The sequence below is a fragment of the Dermacentor variabilis genome, chromosome 9, assembly GCF_050947875.1.
Source record: "Dermacentor variabilis isolate Ectoservices chromosome 9, ASM5094787v1, whole genome shotgun sequence".
NCBI classification, from domain to species: Eukaryota; Metazoa; Arthropoda; class Arachnida; order Ixodida; family Ixodidae; genus Dermacentor; species Dermacentor variabilis.
In genome coordinates this window covers 12,355,956-12,383,556 of record NC_134576.1, presented here as the reverse complement: position 1 = coordinate 12,383,556, position 27,601 = coordinate 12,355,956, and the positions used below count along the sequence as shown (strand labels likewise).

General features: G+C 47.4%; 1 protein-coding gene and 1 long non-coding RNA gene across 3 annotated transcripts in view; one reads left to right on the top strand and one right to left on the bottom strand.

Annotated features, from left to right (window-relative positions):
• The window catches only part of LOC142557918 (uncharacterized), a 29,799-nt gene extending 18,332 nt beyond the window's left edge, over positions 1-11,467 (top strand). The window contains exon 3 of the long non-coding RNA XR_012822898.1: positions 10,317-11,467. This is a non-coding gene — a long non-coding RNA (uncharacterized LOC142557918). The remainder of the gene's footprint in view (positions 1-10,316) is intronic.
• Positions 1-27,601, bottom strand: part of LOC142558612 (agrin-like) — a 521,743-nt gene that overhangs the window by 357,549 nt on the left and 136,593 nt on the right. The gene's annotated exons all lie outside the window — the stretch shown is intronic.

Below are 27,601 nucleotides of genomic sequence, written 5' to 3'. Positions count from 1 at the left end.
ATTTCGAAAAAGTTTTCCACTACAACACAATTGCTTACTAAACGCCTTCGTAGCTTTTCTAGATACTAACAGTGAAATTGGGGTAATATTCCTAAATTACAGCAAAAGATTCGATAGATTTCCACACGATAAACGAATGAGAAAGCTTCGGTTTATTTGCCAACCAGAATTATTCATTTTTTAGACTTCAGTCAACAAACGCAACCTGAACGTGTTCGTTACGGTTGTTCAGATAAAGTTTACATTTACAGCACGGTCCACTTTTTTGCTAAAATAGCAGCTTGGGCTTGTTGGTTTTCCATCCTGGTGTTAACAGCGCAAAATGTAGACGAGCGATGAGACTAGAAGACGACACCACAAGCGCTGCCTCTAACCACCTTTTTGGTGGTTAGAGAAACATTAGGGGTATAAAATACACATTGTAAGTAGTCATTAAAGTGTTGAGCAATGGCGGTACGGTCTGATACCATTGAGTCATAAAAAGAAACCTGTGATATGGGTTTCTTTCTTTCGTTGATATAGTTCCACAACTTTTTTTATTCATTTTCTTTTTATAAAATTTGGAAGTACCATATTGAAGTAGTATTTTTTCGAGCTATGCACCACATGTGGAAGGTTATTTGGAGTGTCTGATATATATTTGGGTAAAGCATGATTTTCCTTTATTCTTTTCTCTTTAAGCTTGAAGTGAATGATGCTTCTCGTCATTCAGGGCGTATGTATATGCACTTTTTTTATGTTTAAACGGTATAAAGTTGTTAATGCAGTAGAAGCAAGTGCGTTTAAATTCGTCCAACAAAGTGCAAACATCGCTAGCAACAAAATCTATCAGAGAAGTTTCTAGGTGGACCATGATGCGTGCATCATGGGGACATGTATAGCCTTTCACACAAAGAAAGGACGGGTTCATAGTTCACAAAAGCGGCAAGAGGTGTTTGGATCCCACCGATGGCATCGGTTGTTGGGAACTCGGCGCTGACGCCCGTGGCTGTACCTGGGTCGCAAGCCCCAAGGGTAGCGTTGGCCTGGCGGCCTGGGGTACAACTGGAAGCATCCGAAGGTCCCGGCAAAGCATGAGTCGACTGGTAACAACAAAACAACTTGTTTATTTTAACATCGCAAAGAGTTGGCGGTCAGGTTGACCGAAGTAGAGAGACGGGAGAGCACTTTACTCAACCGAAGAAATCGGAGCCCTCCTTTTGGCGTCCGGGGGCAGCTGTTTTTATACTCTCGCAGTTGAGGGCAAGAAGGAACCCCTCAATAGACGAGCACGTGATTGTACAATGGGCTAAGGTGACGCACACTGCCGCCGGTCGGGCACAAAGACTGGAAGGAGAGGGTGACCCCCTGCTTTCGCATCGCCTGGTTCGGGCACAATGACTGGAAGGAGAGGGTGACCCCTGCTGTCGCATCGCCTGGTTCGGGCACAATGACTGGAAGGAGAGGGTGACCCCTGCTGTCGCATCGCCTGGTTCGGGCACAATGGCACATACACTCACACACGCACATGAAGACACGTGGCATCGGAACATGCCTGGAAACGCCTGGAAACACCTGGCGGGGAGCGTTGCGGCGACGCCGAACGGGCCAAAATGTCTGCCGCCCCGCCGCAGTCGCGCCGGCAAAACCGCGTGTCGCAGGCGAAACGCAACAGACCGCCCCGCCGGGGGAAGGAGATCCCGATGGACAGGGGACTGCATCCGCTGTCCGGAGGGATGTCGCTCGATGATGCTCATAACCGAAGTCGGGCGTCCCTCGACGTTTCTTGAGCGCAGCGCACAGAGAAGGCCTCGTTCTCTCGTTCAGGTTCGCACGGGACACTGCAAAGTGACTTCGGGAGAGTTCACATTTTTGTTCTCGTTCCCGGCAAGCGTTAGAACTACGCTGAAACTCAACCGCTCAGTCAGCAAGCACGGCACAACCCTCACTAAGCCCTGCCAGGCTCTTTCCCCTTTTTATACCACTGCCTAGTTCCTTACAGTAGTCTAGCATCACTCAGAACGCGTCCACACATTGGAAAATTGCACTAGAAAGCATATCATCACTTTGAAACACTAAACAAAAGCAATATGTTAAAAAAAATCCTGCCTCAGGAAGAAAAACATCAGTAACAAACAATTTTTAGGCTGATTCCTACGTTAGGGGCTTCGACTTAAGCCATCGGCGTTACCGTTGAGACTCCCCTTTTTGTAACGCACCTCAAAGGAATATTGTTGTAAAGCGAGGCTCCAGCGCAGGAGGCGGCCATTTTTGGGAGAGATGGTCTGCAGCCATTGGAGAGGGCAGTGATCCGTCTCAATGATAAACCTCGAGCCGGCTAGATAGCATGACAATTTCTGAACGGCCCACACGAGACATGCACACTCTTTCTCGGTGGCGCTATACGCCTGCTCACGACTGGTCAGCTTACGACTAGCATACAGGACGGGGTGTTCTACTTCTCCCTTTTCCCGTTGGCACAGTACAACGCCCATGCCTCGCTCACTAGCATCGCACTGAACAATGAACCCTTTTGTATAGTCTGGCGATCGTAGCACAGGCTGGCTTGTTAGGGCACTCTTTAGGGCGCTAAAAGCTCTTTCCTTTGTCTCGTCCCAGACGACTGTTTGAGGCTCTGACTTTCTTAGAGCATCCGTCAGGGGAGCCGCGATATCAGAGTACCTAGGGATGTACCTCTGATAGTAGCCGGCGACACCTAAGAACGACCGAATATCGGTCTTTGTGCGCGGTTGCGGAAAGTCTCGCACAGCGGCCACTTTTATTTCAGAGGGGCGGCGACGACCCTGACCAATCACGTGACCGAGGTAGACAACCTCGGCCTGTGCTAACTGGCACTTAGGAGCCTTTACTGTCAAGCCCGCTTCGCGCAGGCGGGTTAGCACTGCCCGCAAGTGTGTCATATGCTCAGACCAGGATGCGGAGAATATCGCTACGTCGTCTAGATACGGTAAAGCGAATTCTTGCTGTCCCCGCAACACTTTATCCATGAGGCTTGAAAAACAGTATGGCGCGTTCTTCAAACCAAAACTCAACACTTTAGGACGGAATGTTCCCATTGGTGAAATGAACGCCGCATACCTACTAGCCTCTTCTGTAAGTGGAACCTGCCAATAACCCCTGACAAGATCTAGGGTGGAAATAAACTGAGCGCTACTAACTTTCTCAAGGCGCTCCTCGATGTTAGGGATCGGATAAATTTGATCCTTAGTGATGGAATTAAGCCTGCGGTAGTCGACGCAAGGACGAGGTTCCTTGCCCGGTACCTCAACTAAAATCAAAGGGGAGGTATAATCACTCTCACCTGCCTCAATAACACCGAGCTGTAGCATTTTCTTTACCTCAGCCTCCATAATATCACTCTGGCGGGGTGACACCCGATACGCCTTGGATCGTACTGGCTCTGGAGAGGTAAGTTCTATATCATGAGTAAGTACAGAAGTCCTACCAGGCCTCTCAGAGAACAGACCTTGAAACTCTTGTAATAGCTGGTGTAGTTCGGTTTTCTGCTCGGGCGACAGCGGTGCTTTACTGATAAGGTCACTAATGACTTGACCGGTGTCTTCCCTGTTCGTCACTGAGCCTAGTCCCGGAAGCTCGACCGGAAGCTCTTCAGGAACGTTTACCATCATGCACACCACTGCTTCCCTTTGTCTATAAGGTTTGAGCAGATTACAGTGGTAAACTTGCTGTGCTTTCCGCTTTCCTGGCAGACTTACCACGTAGTTAACGTCCGACAGTTTCTGAACAATTCGTGCTGGGCCCTCCCACTGCACGTCTAGTTTGTTGTTTAGCGATGTGCGCAATATCATGACCTCATCGCCCACCTCAAAACGACGGGCCCTGGCTGTCCGATCATAATAAACCTTGGCCCTCTGCTGGGCCTTTGTCATTGCTTCACCTGACAACTCCTGTGCCCTTCTTAAGCGTTCGAGGAGCTTAAGTACGTACTCCACCACGACTGGGTCGTCGCCCCTACCTTCCCACGATTCTCGAAGCATGCGAAGCGGAGATCGAAGCGAGCGACCGTACACCAGTTCAGCTGGCGAAAACCCCGTAGCCGCATGCGGCGCGGTCCTTAAAGCAAACATCACCCCAGGCAGACACAGCTCCCAGTCAGTTCGATGTTCAAAACACAACGCTCTCAACACGCGCTTCATGACGGAGTGGAGCTTCTCAACGGAATTCGACTGTGGGTGGTACACTGAGCTGTGTAACAGCTTTACCCCACACCTTTCGAGAAAAGTTGTCGTCAAAGCGCTAGTAAACACTGTGCCCTGATCTGATTGGATTTCCGCAGGGAAACCAACTCGCGCAAATATGGACAGTAGTGCATTAACTATCTCAACTTAGCTGAGTTCTTTAAGCGGCACTGCTTCAGGAAACTTTGTCGCTGGGCAGATCACAGTCAAAATGTGTCTGTACCCCGTGGCTGTTACCGGCAGAGGTCCCACTGTATCAATAACGAGCCGTCTAAAAGGCTCCGTTATGATAGGTACCAATTTCAACGGCGCCCTTGATTTGTCCCCTGGTTTGCCCACCCGCTGACAAGTGTCACATGTCCTCACGAAATGGTCTGCGTCCCGAAAACACCCTGGCCAATAGTACTCTTGCAAGAGACGGTCCTTAGTTTTCTTAACTCCTAGGTGTCCGGACCACGAACCCCCATGTGTCAAGCGCAACAGATCCTGACGATAGCATTGAGGCACGATCAGCTGATCGAACTCCACTCCTCTGCGGTCTACATACTTCCGGTACAGGACTCCACCTCTTTCCACAAAACGCGCATTTTTCCTGGCGATACCTTCCTTGACATTGCAGCGTATGTTTTCTAGGCTACAATCCTTCTTTTGCTCGGCTATCAAAGCCGACCGGCTGACTTTTAGCAACCTATCAAGTCCGTCTGACGTAGGCGCGATGAGCAAATCAGTAGATAGCTCTTCTAACTTTCCCGCATCGGGATTTTCCTCTCCAGTATCTGGTGCCTTTAACGTTACAGACTCAATTTTATTCAGTTCGGGCGTGCTCTGAATATCGGCTTGCTGCGCCTCTGACCCTTTCTCATTGTTCGATAACGTCGGCCCCGCAACTACCGCCTTTGCAGCGAGCTCCCGAACCTTCGACCTGGTTAAGGCCTGAATACTAGCTTCACCAAACAAAAGCCCCTTATCGCGCAGGAGGTGATCGGACCTGTTTGAAAATAGGTACGGGTACTGAGGTGGCAGCATAGATGACACTGCGGCCTCCGTCCCAAGCGCTCCGAAAGGTCCTTCGATAAGCACCTTTGCTACCGGCAGACACACGCTATGAGCTTCCACGGCTTGCTTGATCCACGCGCACTCGCCCGTGAACATATGGGGTTCTACGTAAGACGGGTGAACTACATCCATCGTAGCTGCGGAATCGCGAAGCACTCGGCACTCTTTCCCGTTCACGAGGAGGTCTCGCATGTAAGGCTCGAGAAGCTTCATGTTCTCGTCAGTACTGCCTATTGAAAAAAACACAACTTTTGGTGTTGTTTCCGGACACTGCGCCGAAAAGTGACCCGGCTTCTGGCACGTATAACAAACGCGCGCTTGCCTCATCTCGAACCGCTTTCTGCGTTCGGCTTCGGCTGCCGCCGTCTCCTTAGGTTCGGTCGCACTGCTTCCACTCGCATCCGCACTACGCGTGTTCCCCTTTGCTCTCATGGGTGTGAACTTCGGCCTCTCGAACTTCGAGCCAAATTCACCCTTTTGACCGTCCTTAGCTCCGCGAGCCCGACGCGTCACAAACTCCTCGGCTAGCTCAGCGGCTTTAGCCACCGTACAAACATCTGGCCTATCCAAGACCCAGTATCGCACGTTCTCCGGTAACCGACTATAAAACTGTTCTAGCCCGAAGCACTGCAGAACTTTATCGTGGTCACCAAACGCTTTCTCTTCTTTGAGCCACTCCTGCATGTTCGACATAAGCCTATACGCAAACTCTGTATATGACTCACTTTTGCCTTTCTCATTTTCCCGAAACTTCCGACGGAACGCCTCCGCAGACAGCCGGTACTTTTTTAGAAGACTCGATTTCACTGTGTCGAAATCCTCTGCCTCCTCTCTATCCAAGCGAGCGACTACGTCGGCCGCCTCGCCGGGTAACAAAGTTAGCAAGCGCTGTGGCCACGTTTCCCGAGAGAACCCCTGCTTCTCGCACGTTCGCTCAAAGTTAACCAGGAACAAACCAATGTCCTCTCCAAGCTTAAACGGCCGCATCAGGTCAGTCATTTTGAACAATACTCGTTCTCCTGCACCGTGTGCCTGACTTCCATTACGAGCGCGTTCCATCTCTACCTCGAGACGCTTCATTTCCAAAGCGTGTTCGCGCTCTTCTTTTTCTTTCTGCTCTTTAAGTTCGCGCTTCTGTTTCTCTTTTTGCTCTTTAAGTTCGCGCTCCTGTTTCTCTTTTTGCTCTTTAAGTTCGCGCTCCTGTCTTTTTGACCTCTCCTCAATAGTCTCAAGGCATTCCGACAGCTCGTCATCCTCAGCCTCTAACTCCAGAATAGCCTTTAGCAGTTCTGGTTTTCTGAGTTTGTCCGAGACATCCAGACCCAACTCTCTTGCAAGCTCCAACAATTTCGGTTTGCGCAACGACTTCAAATCCATGGCTGCTCTGAATGCTGCTTTCTCTACTGCCTATTATTGTCTTGCCGCAAACTAACCCGGCAGCAACGACAACCACAATTACCAGCTCTGTTTCTAACACTAACAAAAGCCTGGCAAAGCTCAGAAGAAGAAAGTCCCGCACTCACCAAACCTCGCAGCCAAGAGTCCAGCGCAGTCGTTCCGCTGCAGGCAACCAGTCATCACACAGGGCTCGTTGCACTGCTCCCGGATCGTCGTTGAGCTGCTCAGCATACAGTCAACTGCATATCTTCGCTGCTGGCCTCCGTTGTCGCGATCCCACCGCTGCCACCAGATGTTTGGATCCCACCGATGGCATCGGTTGTTGGGAACTCGGCGCTGACGCCCGTGGCTGTACCTGGGTCGCAAGCCCCAAGGGTAGCGTTGGCCTGGCGGCCTGGGGTACAACTGGAAGCATCCGAAGGTCCCGGCAAAGCATGAGTCGACTGGTAACAACAAAACAACTTGTTTATTTTAACATCGCAAAGAGTTGGCGGTCAGGTTGACCGAAGTAGAGAGACGGGAGAGCACTTTACTCAACCGAAGAAATCGGAGCCCTCCTTTTGGCGTCCGGGGGCAGCTGTTTTTATACTCTCGCAGTTGAGGGCAAGAAGGAACCCCTCAATAGACGAGCACGTGATTGTACAATGGGCTAAGGTGACGCACACTGCCGCCGGTCGGGCACAAAGACTGGAAGGAGAGGGTGACCCCCTGCTTTCGCATCGCCTGGTTCGGGCACAATGACTGGAAGGAGAGGGTGACCCCTGCTGTCGCATCGCCTGGTTCGGGCACAATGACTGGAAGGAGAGGGTGACCCCTGCTGTCGCATCGCCTGGTTCGGGCACAATGGCACATACACTCACACACGCACATGAAGACACGTGGCATCGGAACATGCCTGGAAACGCCTGGAAACGCCTGGCGGGGAGCGTTGCGGCGACGCCGAACGGGCCAAAATGTCTGCCGCCCCGCCGCAGTCGCGCCGGCAAAACCGCGTGTCGCAGGCGAAACGCAACAGAGGGGACTAGATACTAAGGCAAGTTGGGGAACAGCCCTTGATCAAATAAAACGGTGGATGCGGCGAATTCACGTGGTAGAAATACCAAATATAAAACAGATGTCGAGGTGCCTTGACAATGCGTTGGTTTATGAGCAAATTGTATTGTTATGTTATTTTATGTTGTGTTAATTGTATATTGTGGTAAACACAGCATTTACGTGACTGATATTTGTTGAAAACGTGTTAAAACGTCACCAGTCTATTACAGGATAATTACAATTGTCAATCAAAAGAACCTTATTGTCCTGGTATTTAGACATGTGTGCCTTCAATGTTAGTAAGCATTCAAGAGTTGAGTCGGGCGGTCCATATAATGCCTTTGAGATGAATGAGTCGCCCCACAAGGTTATTTTAATGGAGACAATCAACTTCCCGTACGTCCTCGAGCAAAACAGCGTTAAACTTGCGCAACTTCAGCTTATGCAACCGTAATGTTTACCGGGAAACGCTTGCGGCGAACGCTATGCTTGGTATATGCACGAAGCTTCAGAGAGGGGCCACCCTGGTTCTTGCAAGAGTGACAGCTGCTGCAAGCGACCATATCGCCGATGCCGCTCTGCCGGACTTTGTTTTAGTTTTCGCGTAACAGAATTATGTTCTCACGTATATTCAATTTAAAACCCGACGATATCATGCCTGTAGGTTGTGTGTAAGTTGTACTTTACGATTTTTCTACTTATTTTACCTTGAGAAATTCAATTAGTTCAGTAACTTCCTTGCGCCACATGGAGGGCCTGCGTGGTTAGGAATTTCTAACCACGTAGTATGGGTGGTTAGAAATTATTTTTAACGGAACGAAGTCCGGCGCAGGACGTGGGACGTTGGGCGTGGGACGCCGACGCTGAATTTTCTACGACACGGAGCCCTTAACGCTATCAATTAAAAACATCAATTAGCCGTAATACCTAATATATTGAGTGCATGACACAGTTGAAAAAGATCGCACAGCGATTTCTTATAAAGGTGATCTTCTCTGCCCCTTTGAAAGTCTCCTGCCTCTACAGGATTAACATGTCCCCCAAAGCACCAGTCTGTTGTCAATTACGAGAGTAAGTATGTCACGTGTCATGTGGGTGCAGTCTATGAAAAATATTTGTCTTGCGGTAGAAAATGCGTAGGCCTGACAGGTAAGTGATTAAATGAAAGGCTGTGACAGCAATGTCCCTATGTTAGGAACGACACAGGACACCTGGCGATTCGATGTCGGGAGTGCGCACCAAGCTTTGTCGCATGATTTGTTTTTGCAAATCAGCTAAGTAAGTAGATTCTGTTGATAATTGAGAGAAGAACAATCATAGTAGCAGGTGAGCGTTGTTTGAGTGTAACATCCATATCGTTAGCACCCCGAAAAATGCAATATCTCGATGTGACTACACGCTGAGCCTCCGTGACAGCTCTTTGTGTATAAGTGGTTTCCCTTTTTCTCTTTTTAAATTTGTTGGAAGCGGTCCTTCGTGTGTATCGGTCGCGTCGATCGACATTGTGGTGTCATTATTCCAGCTTTTACGTGTAGATAAAGCATTTTGAAACAACTTTTACTTCGTACTAATGAAGAATGAAGCTTAAGCTAGAACGTATAATGGTTTCCAGCTAGTACTGAGGCGAGCACAAGAAGTAGAAACAGACAGGACAACGCTGGACTTACAACTGAAGTTTCAGTTGTAAGTGTCGTGCCTGTTTCTGCTTCTTGTGCTCGCGTCCATGCTGGCTCGAAACCATTATGCGTTCACCATGCACCAACTGGCCCAGCAAACTACTCTACTGAAGCTAGAAATTTTAATAATGCATTAGAGGAAGAGAACTCCATATCCTGAACTTGATAAAAAAATTACATTATGAGATTTTACGCGCTAAAACGACTTTCTGATTATGAGGCACGCCGTAGTGGTGGACTACGGCAATTTGGACCAACTGGGGTTTTTAGCGCGCACCTAAATTTAAGTACACGGGTGCTATTCGCATTTCGCCTCCACCGAAATGCGGCCGCTGTAGCCGGCATTCGATCCCACGTCCTCGTGATTAGCAGGCTGACACTATTGCCACTAAACAACCAATGCGGGCCCTAAACTTGTTATGCGAGCCTCTCGCTTTTTAGTTTTCGCTTTGCATGTTCATTTCTCCCTCGGTATTTTTGCTTGGTGAGTTGTACATACTGAGTTGTTCTTTTTCCAACCAAAGCAAACCTGTGTAATTTGCTGTGTAACTGAGTAATTTTTTAATGTAAACCTTGCGTGTTTTCAGTAAGCGCCTTGTGCTGGTAATATGGTGCAAGTGCTAGGACCAATTGGCCTGCCTTAGCATAACAGAAATAAGTAAATGAACAAAAAGTGCACAGAACCTGAATGTCCTGTATTCATGCAGGATTGTGAATGTGTTTATCGGTGAAAATACCCAGCTGCTGACATTATCGCTATTTTGTGATGCTGAATTTCTCACAGACGGGCGTTCGCGATGACTACGCTGGTTGAACTGTGCGTGCTCTTTTCCGTCAGACGCGCGTAGCACCGAGCTCTGCGAAACAATGTTTTCACGGCAATCTTCACCACCAAATGGGCTGGTCTCTCTGTCTCATGCCCTCTCCCATCGTTTCTTTTTACCTCCAACAGGTGGCCTTTTTCGGGTGCCTTCGGTTAATTACCTCTCGCCAACGACGTCTTTAATGTCCGCCGACTGCATGCCTAATGCAGACGTCGAGGAGGAAGGCCGAGGAGCGACGAACAGCGCCTCCGTCTATTCCCGTGACACCCTTCCCGCTCGGGCGGTCTAAGGAAACGGGGCGCTACGCGCAGCCCGAGTCGATAAAACGACTGCCTCGAAATACGGGTCATTCCGGGACACCGGGTACGGTGCGCGCTCAGCCACACCGTTGCATGACCACTAAGCAAATACGCGCACAGCAAGGTATAGTTTCCAAAAAATGATGATATTTTAGGTATTTAACACACAGTACATGCAAGCGCCTGACCACATCGATGAAAGCGACATAGAGAATGTTTTCTCGGACACAACAAAAAAAAAAGAACATGTGCCATGTCTTTTATTGACGTTTCCCTTGCAAAAGACGTTAATAATACTATATTTCTAATATGGTTATACGAATTATTATTATTATTAGTAGTAGTAGTAGTACTGGTGGTAATAGTAGTAGTAGTAGTGGTATTACGACAATAAAACTGAAATAAGCTGAGAATAAACTTAATAATAATAACGACAATAAAGTGAAACACCGCGCGCACAGGAAACCGGGCAAACAGGTCGAGATAAGTGGAAACTTGAATTTAGGCGCTGTCATTCTCCTTGCAAATTTTATTTCATCAATGATCGCTACAACCACATTGAACGACTTGAAGCTGGAATTACACGTAACTCAAAATATTTTAGGAGCTACGTGTGGTCTCATTCTTCTAAAAAGAGGCCCGGAGATGTATGCCTTCTTGATGAAAAGGGCGAAGTTTTCTCGAACACTGATCGCTTTGCAGAAAGTTTCGGTTCTGTACTTGGTGTAAAAGATTGTTTTACCTGAAGTAATATTCCTTTTGATCCTGGTACGATATGTACGCTATCACTAAATGGATATCTTGTTTTCAAGCGTATGAAGCGCCTCAAACTCTCCCTTTCTGGTAGCCCTGATGGTCTCCCTCCCGCACTGCTAACACGTAGTGAAGCATACTTGTCCCTGTTCTCACAAGCATTTTCAACAGTATTCTGGTCTACTACTGTTGTTATTCTGCGCTCGTATCGTGTACTTCAGTTTGTCTTTCTTCCGGGTTGCGCTGCCCATCCCTAGGAACATGTTCAACCACCAACTCGCCTCGCTTGCCGTGTTAATTTAGTGCTGTTTTCTAGAGATTGGAAGGTAGCACGGGTAGTGCCCGCAGACAAATCTAGTGCTAGAAATGCCGATAGTAATTACCGGCCTCTATCCTCTGCGCTGCATCAAAAGTGCCTCAATCAGTATTTCATTGCCAGATTTCTGTTAGTGCTAAAAAATTTTTAATAGATTAACAGCATGACTTTGTAGCGGGGCGCTCCACAGCAACGAACCTGGTCATATTTAGGAATCGTGCTTCCAGTATGGTGCTTGTGTCAGACTGTCTTTTCCATAAAATTTTCCCCGACAATCCCACTATGAAGCAGCAATTATTCCTTCCTTCACCATACAGTTCATAACGTAACGATCGTAGGTTTAAAGTAGGTGTTCCCTCATGCAGTACCAGTATGCAGTCTAATTGATTTTTCTGGCGTACACAAGTGATGATTGGAAACACCCTCCTGTCTCCCACACAGGCGCAATGGGAGCGCCTGTGTGTGTCACGTCTCACTTCCGTCCTTGTCATTTTCACGCGCTATAAGCCTGACGATGTCTTTCCAACAAGCCGAAATCACTGCTTTACTCCTGTCTCCGTCGCTGCCATCACCGATAACATCGCCTTCAAGAGCGCTGTCACCGATTTCTTTTGTAAAAAGTTTTGCTCACCCACTCCCCTCTATAATGCTCTCGGCTCTACAGAGCGTGAAAATAAATAGAAAGGGCCAATTTAACGCTCTTGATGCTCACCTAAGTGAATCATTTGAGGTGTTAGCCATGAGCTCCTCTTATAACTCATTCGAATGAAAATACCTTTGCCCTGGTGTCTAATTACTCAGGAAAAAAATCGTGCTTCGTTGGCAATCATGGACAGAGCTCTGCTAGCAATGAGGTAACTAGCGACGTTTCTCAACTTTCAGTTCTCGGTCGTTGTTCATTTGAGTGTAGCCTGCTTTTGAGGGCACAAGTTCGCCCAATAAAACGCTAGTTTCTATAATCACAGTTTTGCTGCCTTCTTCACCGTCACTAATCTGTGACAGTATTCTACTCCATGCCCTCCACAACTAGAGTATGCCTCTGTAATTTTGGCCGCATTGTGCAACTCTAATTTTACATTTTGAGCGCGTTCAGCATACATTTGTATCTATCTTAAGGCATCGCTTTTGCCGTTCTAGCGACCATAGTCCAGCACTCTCATATGCACAACTCGCTCTTTTAAAATCAAGATGTATTAAATCGGACCTTTTTTTCGTTTATAATGTGATTCATTGCATTGAACGTCGCCCAAAGCTTCCCAATCTTCTGCAATTTTCCGTGCCACAGATGTACACCAATCAACATTCCGTGTTTTCTGACGGGCCTTGTTGCATTAAGGACTGTCCTGTGGCTGAGCTACAATAAAACATGTAACAAGTATTCTGCCTCTATTGACACTTTTCAGTGTGCATTTCCTGTGTTTTGTATAAGTGCAAGTAATCATTTTCTACCATTAACACCCTTTTAATGCTGCCTCCTCGTTTTCTGCTTGCCGATTTGTTTCGCCATCTCGTACTTTGTTTACCAGATACGTCTTTTGTACACAATGCCTTGCGTACTACTCTTTAAGCACGGCAGTATTAAATCTCCGTAGCTGTCCCTGGGCACTACACTAAATATTGGACCGACTGACTAAAGAATATTATTATTATTGTTATTCTTAATAACGTCTTCGACATTTGCCTCTCAACTCCATGTCTACCGTTCTGACATTTCCCTTGTGCGTGCCGATAAGTTTCACCCTTCACTAAAAATAAGTTCCTCTGTGTCAGCCATGAAGCTAAGCTCCTATAGCGGCATTAATGAATGCTCTCGCTTTTTTTTCATGCCTGGCGAATAGGTTCGCATATGTGATTTCTTGTCCGCCACCGGTAGGTAACTGGTCACGGACAAAAGCAATGTTGATGACAAAGTACATCAGTTTACGAAGAGTGTTTTGAGCCGTATGCGCTAATACATTCCTCAGTACAGTCCTAAACGCTCTAAGTATCCGCACTGGTTCTCACATGAACTAAGAATTGCTGTAAGGCGTCGCCATAGTACTTGAAGTCCGCAGCTCTCTACCACCGTTAAAAGCTTCGGTGCGCAACTTCAATTGTTACAATTATTTTCATGTTTTCACCCCTTTATCCCCTTCCCCAACTGCAGGGTAGCAAACCGGACATGCCTCCGGTTAACCTCCCTGCCTTTCTTTGCGTCTCAATTTCACTCTCTATCTCTTAAGATTTCATGCGTACAAAGCAAAATTACCGCGCAAACCATAAATCCAGAAGTCCTGTGACTTATAAGTGGAGAGAAGAATTCAGCTTTTTGGAACTCTGTGAACAGCGCTATTATAAGTGGAGAGAAGAATTCAGCTTTTTGGAACTCTGCGAACAGCGCTATAAGCCCAATCCTTATACATTGCATTTTTGGAAAAAAGTGCCTCTGACGGCCCGGCAGAATTTCGGAAGTATGTCCGGTAGCACTCTAGTAAAAGTGGAGAGTGTTTTCGCCTGCTCGGCTGTAGAGAAATAGAACTCCAGGCAGTCTTGGAGTGTTTTACTCCCCATTTCTATTCCTTATATAAACCTACAGGTTTCAACGCTGGTGTCAGTCAGCAGCACACGACGCTTCCTTTATGTAGTGCTGTGTTATTCGACGAAAACCTCATCGTCAAATGTCTTAGGCTCTTTAAGCCTTCCCTATACTACGGCCTGCTGGCATCCCCTCCACAATTCTAAAAGCTTGTGGCAGTAGGTATGCCCCAGTATTTACATCTACCTCTATTAACCCTTAGAATACTTCCAATTTTCTCAGAAGGGTCAGAAGGGCGCTCGTCCTGTGTCCTCCCTTGTCCGTGTTATTTGCGCTGTTTTAAATATGAAAGTTCCAATTTTCCTCACATGTGAAAAACTGCTCATGTTTTCCCTGTATTTGTGTCTGCCTGTAAAACCGGTGTCTCTATTTATCGCCCTATTTCAGAGTCATATAGTCATTATAACTCTTATTTTCGTGATCCCGCTATTTTTGTAACTTGCTGTCATTGTTCATTTGCGAGCTGGGCATTGTTGTGACATAGTTTCGCCCATCGTTCAGCTGCCTTTCTCTTCACTTTTATTTTGTATTTACCTTGAACGTTGTCGTATGTGCGCGTGTCTTTTCAAAAGTTGTTTTTAATGGTAGTTCTTTTTTACTTGTACTCCCTTGTAGCTCTTTTTCTTTTTAGTATATCCGTGCACGGTAAATGAATGATTGGACTGATTCTTATTACTCCAACGAACCGGCAAGTAAGCCAAATAAGACAGGAGGCAGTGAAGGACGGGACAAAAGGGAAGTGACGTGTCAGTGACGCTGCAGAATCATGAATCTTCCATCGAAATTGTTCACGCCTACTCACGAAAGCAAATAATTTATTTTTCCAAACGTTGTCTCGTCTGCTCATTCTGGTACCTTTAAGTAAAGGCTGGCTTTCATCGGAAATCGCATCTACCATGTGTCTGCCTGCGTATCGTAACGTCTTTCGTAGAGATCAACAATATACCTCATGGAAGCAGAAAGGTGGTGGGCCCCTTATCGCTGTTGACAGTGCGATAGAATGTGTCCGTCGCTTGGACCTAGAAGGTGATTATGAAGCTGTTTGGATAGACATTGGATAGAGGAATTTTCTGATGAACTGTCTCGGCATTCGATCAGAATCTTTTGGCACATGCGCTATATTTAGATGTAGCAAAAGCGTTTGACACCCTGAATCATCAAATCTTTTAAATAAACTGCATTTCTGGTGATTTTGTGGGCCTTTTTGCAAAGTTCTCGAAAATTACTTGAGCAACAGATTTCAGGTGGTCTCTACCGATGATAAGGGCGTTTTTAGTCCTAAGCTGTCAATGAAGGCTGGAGTTCCTCAGGGGTCCATGTCATCGCCATTGTTGTTTAATATCTTCGGCAACGAATTCCTTTGGCAATTTCGAAATGTTCAGTATTCCAGTATGCTGACGACACTGTATTATTGGCGAAACACCTTTCTTATAAAACGTTCACTGAAATGTTGCAAAGTGACGTGTACAAGGCAATGCTTTGGTTCTCTAATAATGGAATTGTTGTTAATGTTCCAAAAAAACACGATTGTTTGTTTTCGCTCGCCACTCTAGATTATTGCCATTAACATGCCTCTCTACTTGCATGAGTCGGAGTGTGTTCATTGTAAGTTTGCGCCTATTCCATACGTGGATTGTGTGAAATATCTCGGAATCTATTTCGATAGTAATTTACCGTGGCAACATCACTTATCACTTATTTCTTCTAAACTGATGTCAGTAGCTTGGCTGTTGTTTAATATCAAAAGTATTGCACCCTTGTCTGTAAAAAAGATTATAGCACATGCACTAGGTTACAGTGTGTTGGGATACTGCATCACAGTCTTTGGCTTTTGTTCGGATCGTTGGAGATGCAGGGTATACCGGAATATAAAAAACACTCTTAAAAATGTTGCGCAATTTTCCACAATAGTAACATCTGCAAATATTTTCCGTGAACTTGGTCTACCTAATTTCCATTCATACTTATAGAAACATTTGTCGTTAAACGTTTCTGGAATTCCGCTTTCAAGCAAAAAAGTCCGCCGCAAGAGAGCTTACAAAACATGTCCGTTATGTAGTTCCTCGTTCAGCCACAAGGTATGGCGCGGCCAGGCACTGTGCTTATGTGCCTGACATATTTAACAAATTGCCAGGAGAAATTTTTATCACGACATCAAAAAGCATGTTCAAGCACTTCTTAAAGCAGCTATAGTAATATTAAGCTCTTGAGCATTTTTGCATCGCATTGTTTACCTCTTCAACTTCTTTTGTTATATGCAGATAACCAAATGTTATCTCGTTCTTTTCAATTTTTTTCCATTCGTCCTTTTTCTTCATGTCTCATCAATTTATGTATACTTCTTTGCCTTGTCTATCATATTGATAGGAACCGTCCTACAAGCGAACTGAGGCTTAGACCGGCCTGCTTGTGTTGTATTGTATATCTTGTGGCAATAAACATTATTGCCACAAGTGTGGCAATAATGTTTATTGGCCTGTACAAAAGCTCCTCAACAGCTCCTCCCTCTATTAAACAACTTGCTTTTCTAACCTTTGTGCGGCCCAAGCTTGAGTATGCCGAAGCTATTTTTGACCCCCACCACAATAACCTTATTAAAGCCCTCGAGTCGGTTCAGAACCGCGCGACACGATTTATCCTGTCAACTTATTCATACAATTCAAGCATTTCGGCACTAAAAGCCCAAATAAGCCTACCCTCTCTAGCCTCACGCCGTAGAATAGCCCGTCTTAACCTTTTTCATAAATTATTTCATTCCTTGCCTTTTGACAACCCGTACATAAAAAGATTCTCTACCACGGGTGCGCTTTAAAACCACGGCGCTGCAATTTTGATTTCTTTTCCTTCCTTCTCCGCCTTTAAACTGGCTCTCTTAACTACTACACGCTGAGACAAAGCAACAGCGCGCGCATTAGATCCCATAGATGAGATGAATATTTACAGTTATTATTAGGGTTATAATTATATTCGAGTGCTGATTGCTGTGCTATCGCTTGTTAACGAAGCTTTCCCTCATGTCTAAATATTTTAAGGCAGTTTGTCGTGTGCTTATCATGGCCACGCACGCTTATATCGCCTTCCGTTTCTCTACCCCGGGTGCGCTTTAAAACCACGGCGCTGCAATTTCGCTTCAGAGACTTTCCTTTCCTTCCTTCTTCTCCGCCCTTAAACTGGCTCTCTTAACTACTACACGCAGAGACAAAGCAACAGCGCGCGCATGCGATCCCATAGATGAGATGAATATATATATATATATATAGAAAATTATCAGTCATAGCTCTCGTAGTATAGCCCTCTGGGCCGTTTCCTTTTTTTTTCTTCGAAAATAGTGCTATTACGGTTATTATACTTACACGAAGGTATTTCGCCCTCATCAGCAGTAGTCCCTGAGATAGTTATTCTGGCGACTAGCTTCCCACGCTATGCGTGCCGCCCTCGCACCTGTTTAAGCTTTTCCTAGACGCTAGATTTATACTAGGTCCGCGCAACCATGAGCGATCGGAAAGCGCGTTTTCTCCTCTTGGCCGGCGGAGAAGGGAGGCTTTGTTCCGGCCGCAGAGTCCTCCCCGTCTCAGTAAGGTGCCTGGTGGTGGTCTCACGCGGACGATGCCCTCTCGGTGAGCGCTTATTCCCCCTCATCTTTTAAGGGGTTCAATACTTACAAGCATTTGTCTCGCAAACCATATTTATTTCAAGGGAGTTTTCCACGTCTCAATAATTTCTCTCGTCGTATTCGAGTGCTGATTGCCGTGTTATAGTTTGTTAACGAAGCTTTCCCTGAAGTCTAAATATTTTAAGGCAGTTTTCCTAGTCTCTAAAGCTGCTCAAGTTCGCTCTTCTCATCGGGCGGCCATTTTTCCAAGAAAGTATGCCTTCCAACTACTCGAACCACTCAAAAAGCGACTATCGTGGACAACATCAGTCCTTTTCCACGTAAGTATGAGGCTCGGAGCAGGAGCTATGGCGCTTGAAAGTAACCTGGGGCCTGACGAACCAACTGACTGAGCTATCTTTCCGGGCAACATCCAATGGTCACGAGTTCAAATCACCACTTATGTTCCTTTTTCTCCCCCAAATTTCTTTTTCTTTTTCTTCTTTTTTTTCTTTTTAATGTCTTTTCCTTTATTTTATCACTGTACGGGAACCCTCCTTCAAAAAAAAAATATATATATATGGTCAATTATATATGGCCACACATGTGCAGGTCATAAATACCAGGTTCTCTAGCCGAGTGCCATCCGTGCGGTATAACCGAGCTCAGATTGGTCCACCTTGACTGATCAAATAGGGCACCACTGTAGGTGAAATGAGGCGCACAACTCCTGCGGGACCCGCCATGGTTGCTCAGTGGCTATGGTGTTAGACTGCTGCGCATGAGGTCGCGGGATGGAATCCCGGCCACGGCGGCCACATTTCGATGGGGGCGAAATGCGAAAACAACCGTGTACTTAGAATGAGGTGCACGTTAAAGAACCCCAGGTGGTCGAAATTTCCGGCTCCACTACGGTGTGCCTCATCATCAGAAAGTAGTTTTGTCACGTAAAACCCCATAATTTAATTTTTAATTTAACTCCTACGGGGACGGTAGAGTATCCGCCTCCCGTGCAAGAGGACCGTGGTTCAAATCCCCGTGCCGCGCAATTCTCCACCGGAAAATACAAAAAAAAACCGTGTGTTGAGAAAATTGCACAAACAGGCCTGGAGTGCGGCTTGATCCCGGTGACCAGAAGCGGTAACGCACTCTCTCACCAGAGCAGGATTGGCCACCCTGGTGCAGTACTTGGCCACAACCTCCTATATGAATACAACAATCAAACCCCGGCCCTCAGTCCCCAGCAGCCGCGAAGCAACTGACCACGGCGGCGGTCAGATCTGTGACGCTGCAGAGGGTGCTAGGATGCCTGGCTCCGGACAGGCCGCCATTGGAATCTGAACCTGGCAACGTTTAACGTTAGAACGATATCTAGTGAGGCGAGTCTAGCAGTGTTATTGGAGGAATTAGAGGGTAGTAAATGGGATATAATAGGGCTCAGTGAGGTTAGGAGGACAAAATAAGCATATACAGTGCGAAAAAGCGGGCACGTACTGTGCTACCGGGGCTTAGCGGAGAGACGAGAACTAGGAATCGGATTCCTGATTAATAAGGAAATAGCTGGTAACATACAGGAATTCTATAGCATCAACGAGAGGGTGGCAGGTCTTGTTGTGTAACTTAAAAGAGGTACAAATGAACGTGGTACAAGTCTATGCCCCTACATGCAGTCATGATGACCAGGAAGTTGAAAGCTTTTATGAAGACCTGGAATCGGCGATGGGTAAAGTCAAAACAAAATACACTATACTGATGGGCGACTTCAATGCCAGGGTAGGCAATAAGCAGGCTGGAGACAAGTCAGTAGGGAAATATGGCATAGGCTCTAGGAATAGCAGAGGAGAGTTATTAGTAGAGTTTGCAGAACAGAATAATATGCGGATAATGAATACCTTTTTCCGCAAGCGGGTTAGCCGAAAGTGGACGTGGAGGAGCTCGAATGGTGAGACTAGAAATGAAATCGACTTCATACTCTGCGCGAACCGTGGCATCATACAAGATGTAGACGTGCTCGGCAAGGTACGCTGCAGTGACCATAGGATGGTAAGAACTCGAATTAGCCTAGACTTGAGGAGGGAACGGAAGAAACTGGTACACAAGAAGCCAATCAATGAGTTAGCGGTAAGAGGGAAACTAGAATTCCGGATCAAGCTACAGAACAGGTATTCGGCTTTAACTCAGGAAGAGGACCTTAGTGTTGAAGCAATGAACGACAATCTCATGGGCATCATTAAGGAGTGCGCAATAGAAGTCGGTGGTAACCCCCTTAGACAGGAAACCAGTAAGCGATCGCAGGAGACGAAAGATCTGATCAAGAAACGCCAATGTATGAAAGCCTCTAACCCCACAGCTAGAATAGAACTGGCAGAACTTTCTAAGCTAATCAACAAGCGTAAGACTGCGGACATCAGGAACTATAATATGGATAGAATTCAACAGGCTCTCAGGAACGGAGGAAGCCTAAAAACAGTGAAGAAGAAACTAGGAATAGGCAAGAATCAGATGTGTGCGTTAAGAGACAAAGCCGGCAATATCGTTACTAATATGGATGAGATAGTTCAAGTGGCTGAGGAGTTCTATCGAGATTTATACAGTACCAGTGGCACCCACGACGATAGTGGAAGAGAGAATAGCCTAGAGAAATTCGAAATCCCACAGGTAACGCCAGAAGAAGTAAAGAAAGCCTTTGGAGCTATGCAAAAGGGGGAAGGCAGCTGGGGAGGATCAGGTAACAGCAGATTTGTTGAAGGATGGTGGTCAGATTGTTCTAGAGAAAACTGTCCACCCTGTATACGCAATGCCTCATAACCTCGAGCGTACCGGAATCTTGGAAGAACGCTAACATAATCCTAATCCATAAGAAAGGGGACGCCAAAGACTTGAAAAATTATAGACCGATCAGCTTACTGTCCGTTGCCTACAAAGTATTTACTAAGGTAATCGCAAACAGAATCAGGAACACCTTAGACTTCTGTCAACCAAAGGACCAGGCAGGATTCCGTAAAGGCTACTCAACAATAGACCATATTCACACTATCAATCAAGTGATAGAGAAATGTGCAGAATATAACCAACCCTTATATTTAGCTTTCATTGATTACGAGAAAGCGTTTGATTCAGTCGAAACCTCAGCAGTCATGGAGGCATTACGGAATCAGGGTGTAGACGAGCCGTATATAATTATACTGAGAGGTATCTATTGCGGCTCCACAGCCACCGTAGTCCTCCATAAAGGAAGCAACAAAATCCCTATCAAGAAGTGCGTCAGGCAGGGAGATACGATCTCTCCAATGCTATTCACAGCATGTCTACAGGAGGTATTCAGAGACCTGGAGTGGGAAGAATTGGGGATAGAAGTTGATGGAGAATACCTTAGCAACTTGCGATTCGCTGATGATATTGCCTTGCTTAGTAACTCAGGAGACCAATTGCAATGCATGCTCACTGACCTGGAGAGGCAAAGCAGAAGGGTGGGTTTGAAAATTAATCTGCAGAAAACTAAAGTAATGTTTAACAGTCACGGAAGGGAACAGCAGTTTACGATAGGTAGCGAGGCACTGGAAGTGGTGAGGGAATACATCTACTTAGGGCAGGTAGTGACCACGGATCCGGATCATGAGACTGAAATAACCAGAAGAATAAGAATGGGCTGGGGTGCGTTTGGCATGCATTCTCATATCATGAACAGCAGGTTGCCACTATCCCTTAAAAGGAAAGTGTATAACAGCTGTGTGTTACCAGTACTCACATATGGGGCAGAAACCTGGAGGCTTACGAAAAGGGTTCTGCTGAAATTGAGGACGACGCAGCGAGCTATGGAAAGAAGAATGACAGGTGTAACGTTAAGGCAAAAGAAAAGAGCAGATTGGGTGAGGGAACAAACGCGAGTTAATGACATCTTAGTTGAAATCAAGAAAAAGAAATGGGCATGGGCAGTACATGGAATGAGGAGGGAAGATAACCGATGGTCATTAAGGGTTACGGACTGGATTCCAAGGGAAGGGAAGCGTAAAAGGGGGCGGCAGAAAGTTAGGTGGGCGGATGACATTAAGACGTTTGCAGGGACAACATCGCCACAATTAGTACATGACCGGGGTAGTTGGAGAAGTATGGGAGAGGCCTTTGCCGTGCAGTGGGCGTAACTAGGCTGACGATGAAGATGATGATGATGATGACATAGAAAGAGCACATCGCATCGCCCGCACCAGTCACTCTAATACAGTACATCCCCCACAAGCCCATACCGTTACTTTTCAGCAATCAGTTTTTATGCGCACAACACGAGACTGGAATGGCCTGCCCGCCGAAGTTGCCACTATCATCGACCCACTTGCATTCAAGCGACTCATCGGAAATATTCCTTTGTAATTTGAAGTATCTATCTTTGTCACTAACTCCCCACTCCCTTATGTAATGTCTGAACAGAGACCTATGAGGAAATGAATAAATAAATTATTATTATTATTATTATTATTATTATTATTATTATTATTATTATTATTATTATTATTGCAGTTCTGATAAAGATTTTACCTTTGTCAGCGTTAATATTCGAAGTCTGCGTAAATACTGGGACGAATTTAAATTTCTGGCTGAATCGGCAGCTAACTTTGTAGACGCATTTATGGTAACAGAAATCAATGTTTCCCAGGCTTTCCATGATACGTTTACCTTGCGGGGCTTTTGCGCACATTTTGTCACACAAAGCGGGCCTCGTGGTAGGAGGTATTGCTCTCTTTGTAAACGATAACTGTGAAGTTTCTTGTGCTGATGCATCTTTTGTAGAGGCCAAATCTATGATGGTCAAAGTTTGTAAGAGGTCATTTTCTGTCCATATTTTATTGATTTATCGACCACCCTCATGCAGCCTTTCACGGTTTCTTGTAGAGCTTGAGGAAGCTCTGCGGCAGTGGAGCTCAGTGGACCAATTCTGCTTTATCGGAGACTTGAATATTATAATACCGAGACCGATCAAGTTGTCGAGCGCTGTTTATTCCACAAAAGGCAACGCCCCAGCTCACGTGCGAAGAAGACGAAGAACAGGGAAGATGATGATGGCTATGTACAAATGAAAACGACGAAGTACGTTAATAGTGCTTACACTAACTTCCCCCCGTCATGGACGCGGCCAGCCTGGCCGCAGATTAGAGATTATCTAAACGGGGAGTGAAGGGCTTCATCCGCGAGACGTGAACAATTTCGGCATTCCGGCGGCGCCGGTCAGTGACGGAGTGTACTGGGCGGACGAGATAGTTCACTGCAGATGTTTGCTGCACAACGGTGTATGGGCCAATGTAGCGTGGAAGGAACTTCTCACAGAGGCCTGGGGTGCGGAGTGGAGTCCAAAGCAGGACTTGGTCTCCAGGGTGAAAACGTAGGTCACGGCGTTTGTGGTCGCAGTAACGCTTGCGCTCAGCTTGGGTAGCTTCTGTGCTTTTCCGGGCGATTTGACGGCAATGTGCAACTCGGGCAGCAAAATCTTCTGGAAGCGACGCGTTAGGCGAAGAAGGTGCGAGAAATAGTTCTCTGTCGAATATGGTGGAAGGAGATCGTCCATACACAAGGAAGAAAGGGCTGTAGCCGGTAGTCCGTTGAATAGCAGTATTATATGCGAATGTCACAAAAGGAAGAATTTTATCCCAGTCAGTGTGGTCAGGACGGATGTACATGGAAATCATGTCAGACAGCGTACGGTGGAAGCGCTCAGTAAGGCCATTGGTTTGCGGATGATAAGTGGAAGTAGATTTGTGGACGGTATTAGTGGCTCGAAGAACTTCCTCGAGAACTTGTGAAATGAACGCCTTGCCATGGTCACTGAGAAGAACGCGAGGAGCCCCATGGCGCAAGACGATGGCGCGCAAGAAAAAGTCGGCGACCTCAGAAGCGGTGCCGGATCGCAGAGGGGCAGTCTCGGCATATCTTGTTAAGTGGTCGACCGAAGTGACAATCCGACGGTGACCGGAGGGTGTCAACGGCAAGGGACCATATAAATCAATGCCAACAAATTCAAAAGGTGCGTCTGGGCAAGGGAGAGGTTGTAGTAAACCGGCAGGAGGGGATGTCGAGCGTTTGCGGTGCTGACATGACGCACAAGAGGCAATGTATTTGGCCACCGTTGAGGATAGGCCAGGCCAGAAGCAGCGGGTCTTTATGCGGTCGTAAGTCTTGTGGAAGCCTAAGTGGCCAGCCGATACATCGTCGTGAAGTGCCTCTAATACCCGCAAACGAAGGCAGCGAGGTAGAACTGGGACCCACCGGTGACCTGTTGGGTGGTAAACGTAGCGGTGTAGCACGCCACCTTGAAGGCGGAATTGTCGAAGTTGGCGGCGCAAGCGGCTGTTGGGTGGTTCGGCGAACCCACTAAGGCGATCCATGAGAGCTCGACAGTAGGAGTCGGCCCGCTGAAGCGAGACGAAATCAGAGCGTGATGAAAGCGTAACTTGGTCCAGGGGCGTTATCGGGAGTTGGTGAGAGGCAGGCGGAGCATCGGAACGACGTGGTTGGGAAGACGACGGCGCGTTACCTGGAGATAGTGGGCAGCGAGACAATGCGTCTGCATCATGATGGTGTTTTCCAGACTTGTACGTTATAGTGAAGTCATATTCCTGCAAGCGGAGTATCCAGCGGCCTAAGCGTCCTGACATGTTTTTCATTGATGACAGCCAACACAGAGCATGATGGTCGGTGACGATGGTGAAGTGGCGGCCGTAAAGGTATGGGCGAAATTTCTGAATCGACCAAACGATAGCCAGGCACTCTTGCTCTGTAATGGTGTAGTTCTGCTCCGCTGGAGAAAGTGTTCGGCTGGCATATGCTATGACTTGCTCTTTAGATGCTGTATTGCGTTGCAGAAGTACTGCGCCAATACCTTGTGCGCTTGCGTCAGTATGGAGTATGGTGGGGGCACGATTATCGAAGTGGCGAAGCACTGGTCCAGAAGTAAGATGCCGCTTAAGAGCTTGAAAAGCCGACTCGCAGTCGCTAGTCCACGTGAAAGAGGCACCGGTAACCGGCAGCTTGTGTAGAGGAGCTGCTATTGCTGCGAAGTTGCGTATAAACCTACGAAAATATGACGCCAAGCCGAGGAAACTACGTAGATCTTTCTGTTGCTGAGGGCGAGGAAACTGAAGAACGGCACTAATCTTTTCGGGGTCAGGCTGGATGCCATCTTTTGAGACGACGTGACCCAACACTTTTATTGTTTTGCTTGCAAATTTGCATTTTTTTGTATTGATCTGGAGACCAGCATTCGCAAGGCACTTGAGAACTTCGTCCAATCGATGAAGATGTTGGCTGAAGTCAGACGAAAAGATGACAATATCGTCCAGATAACAGAGGCATGTCTTCCATTTTAGACCACGAAGTACGTTGTCTATCATGCGCTCAAATGTGGCAGGAGCATTACAAAGGCCAAAAGGCATCACGTTAAATTCATAAAGGCCATCCGGTGTAGCGAATGCGGTCTTTTCTTTGGCAGTCTCGTTCATCGGAATTTGCCAATATCCTGATCGAAGATCAAGGCTGGAGAAATACTCCGCCCCTTGTAGTGTGTCCAAAGCGTCGTCAATTCTAGGTATTGGATATACGTCCTTGCGTGTGATCTTATTGAGAGCTCGATAATCCACGCAAAAGCGAACTGAGCCATCTTTTTTCTTTACCAGGACCACGGGAGACGCCCATGGGCTAGATGAAGGTCGTATTATCTTCCGCGCAAGCATGTCAGCGACCTGTTGTTCAATGACCTTTCGTTCGGACGGCGATACACGATAGGGGCGTCGTCGTATTATAGCGGAACCATCGGTTTCAATGCGGTGTGTAGCCGCAGGAGTTTGGCTCAACACAGGGGAACAGCTATCGAAACAGGCTTTGTGTTTTGCCAAGACCACCATTAAGGCTTCGGACTGCGCGGCTGTTAGGTCAGAACCAAGAACGGCTGGAGGAGGGAAAGAATCATCCAAACCTGAGGTTGGTGCTGGCGATGAAGAAGGGCAAAGCGTGACTAGAGAGATAGGTTGAGTGTCGGCGAGGGTTGCCACAGTCATCCCTTTGGGCAGCATCACAGGATCTGGGGTCGTGTTGCAAGCAGACAGAAGGGCGCGGCCGCGTGAAAACCGGACGAGACAGGTGGCAATGAGAATTCCGCGAGAAGTACAGCGGGAAGAAGGGGCGACTAGGGCATCTCCGTCGGCGATCTGAGGGGATGTTACGGCTACAACGTCTTCGTGACCAGGACGCAGAACGTAGTCTGCAGCGATGGCCAAGTTCACGCATGAAAGTGATGAGTCCGCAACAGGTTCAAACTCTGTATCCGTGATCTGGACAACTTCCTCTCTACATGAAATGACGGCTGAAGCAGAATGTAGGAAGTCCCAACCAAGTATAAGTTCATGGATACACGTTGGAAGGATGATAAACTAAATGTGGTGGCGGATGCCGTCGATGAGAACACGAGCAGTACACTGTCCGTCAGGGTGAATGAATGCATTATTAGCACCGCGCAAAATAGGTCCAAGATAAGGCGTTTTTACTTTACGGAGCCGGGAACACAGATCACTCCGAAGAACAGAAACGGCGGCACCAGTATCGATGAGAGCTGACGCGGGAACACCTTCGACAGTCACAGAAAGCATGTTGGCGGGGCGAACAGGAGGAATTTTTGAAGACCGATAAGAAGCACTTTCCCCTCCAAAAACTGCAACAGTTAGTTTTCCGAGCGCTGGTCGACAAAATGGGAAGTGGGACGAAGCGGTGATGTAGAGCGCCGGTAAGGGGATGGAGAACGACGTCTGGCCGAACGGGAACTATGAGGCAGACTGGGAGCAGCTGGTGGAGACGGAGAACGCTGTTGAGGGAACGAGTGCGGTAACGAGTGCGGTCCGGGATAGTAGTCGTCTGATCGGCGAGTGCGGTCTCTTTCGTGCTCAGCATAGCCTCGCCTTTCATCCTGCTGGCGCCGGCGGCAGAAGCGAGATATATGGCCGCGTATGCCACAGTAAAAACAAACCGGACGAGGTGGACGCCACTGAGGGTACGATGGCGCAGCAAGTGCTCTGGTTCCCATCGAAGCCAAATGGTCATAGGAAACGCCAGTAGGCACGGAAGTCACGGTAGGGTTGGGTAGCGAAACAACATCCGCGTAGGTAGGTGTGGAGCGCGCTACCGGAGCAAGATGCGTCGTGGGTGTAGTCATCGCCGTCAACTCCTGCTTTACGACCTCGCGCAAGTCGAAGGTGGGGGTTGGTGCGCAGGCAGCAGGGGGACGCTTTAGGTCTTGTAGTTGAAGCTCCTCGCGGATGATGGTGCGGATAAGAGCACGTAGATCTGGAGAATGAGGAACTTGAGGATCGCTGCTGTCATGTGGAAGACGAATAGATTGCAGCTCGTCGAGGCGTTGACACGTTGAAGTGATGTCTTCGACAGAAGCCGGATTTTGCGCGATTAAGGCGTTGAAGGCGACAGGCCCAATGCCTTTTAAGATGTGGCGAACGCGTTCGGCTTCCGTCATGCTAGGATTCGCACGGCGGCACAGAGCCAAGACGTCCTCTATGTATGAGGTGTAAGACTCTTGGGGAAGTTGGCGGCGCGTTCCCAGCTTCTGTTTGGCGACTTCTGCACGGCCAGACGAGGAAGCGAAGATTTGCCGCAGCTTCGAGGTAAACGTGGACCAATCCGCGATGTCGGATTCGTGGTTGAAATACCACGTCTTTGCAACACCGGTCAAGTAGAAGGCGACGTGCCTCAATTTCTGGGTGTCGTTCCACTTGTTGCAAGAACTCACGCGGTCGTAGTGGTCGATCCAATCGTCTACGTCATCACCGCGGAGTCTCGCAAAGACAGGGGGATCGCGCTGAGGGCTCGTCACAGTCCAAGAGGGCGCC